A 1453-nucleotide genomic window follows, 5' to 3' on the forward strand; every position below is an offset into this window, starting at 1 on the left:
TAAACAAAACCTAGAGGGTAGCTGTTTATTCTTATCAACTCAAGGCACTGGTTGTTGTTAAATTTTTTATGTTCCTTAAAATTAAAAAAAAAGGAAAAACCAACAACCCCACTGCCCCAAACCAGAATTTATACAACAGCTGTGGATAGGCCTTCTTTCAGGATTTTGTGAATTACATTTATTTCATCCTCCTCTCGCTAAAAATTTTCTGAATTTGTCATGCATGCTGACATATAGTGGCATTCACTGTACCTTTGTGTTCATGTCTCTACTCTTTCCCTTACCACCCCCCACCAATGGCATCCAGGTTTTTGTTCAATTCATCTTTATAAATTCCTGCCAAGTTCCTGGGAGCCCCGGCCTATACTGTGTGGTTGGGGAGAGGGGAGGTCATTAGAGTCTGAGAGAGCAAAGCAAAACGAACAGGCTCCCAGACCAAGGCTAAAGATCCCATATCTTCTGATGAGCTAAAGGATGCCGACTCTTGGCAAAGCCATATTTCTAAAGTTTCTATATTTGGAAATGCTTTTATTAGGCAAGGCTCGGACAGTTAATGGGGATGGGATGCAGGGAAAGAAAGAGGAGTTATTTACGATCTGTCCTGGGATCAGCATTCCTAAGGGAGGAGTAAAGCTGGAGTTGAGAACATGACTCTCATCCCTCCATATTTCAGATCCTCAGCCTCCTATGCACAGGAAACAAAGAAAGGGATTTAGAGACTGAGAGGGACCCTTGAGGTCCTCTTGTGGAATGCCTAATTTTATAGATAAAGAGATTAAGGCCAGGAGAAGCCAAATGATTCATGAATAAATGACTCTTAAATTGATCGGATACTGCTTTGTCACCCAGGTGGGAGATAATAGAGTCATGATATAGTGGGTAGATAACTGTCTTCAAATCCAGGAAGAACTGGGTTTAACTTCCATATTGGTTGTATGACCCTAAACCAGTCATTTTATCTTAGTGTTCTAGACCAAAGCTTCTTAAACTGTGGGGAACTAAATGGGGGGTTGTGAAAAATCTAGCAACAGTAAAAGGTTATGTATACCTATTTTATATACCTATATACCCGGCGTTTCATGAAAACTTCTCAGGCAGAAAGGGATTGAGAGTCAAAAAAGTTTAAGAAGCCTTGCTCTAGAAAACTCGCTAAGCTTCAGAGAAGGCAGAGCAGACAGTGTTAGTTCCCTGTGTCAATAAAATAAGAAATCTAGTTCCTATCTCTGTCCTACAGTGAAGCTGTAGGAACAAAGGATAAAAGCCAAAGCTAGTGTCTTCCCTCTGGGACTTTCTCCAATTTATCCTATAATATATCTTGTTTGTACATAGTTATTCACACGTTGTCTCCCATATTAGCTTACTGAAGTCAAAGACTATTTTTTTATCTTAGTATCCCGAGCACTCGGCACCGTGCCTGATGTAGAGTAAGAGTGTAACAAATGCTTGTTGACTC

The sequence above is a fragment of the Dromiciops gliroides genome, chromosome 6 (assembly GCF_019393635.1).
Source record: "Dromiciops gliroides isolate mDroGli1 chromosome 6, mDroGli1.pri, whole genome shotgun sequence".
Classification (NCBI taxonomy): Eukaryota; Metazoa; Chordata; class Mammalia; order Microbiotheria; family Microbiotheriidae; genus Dromiciops; species Dromiciops gliroides.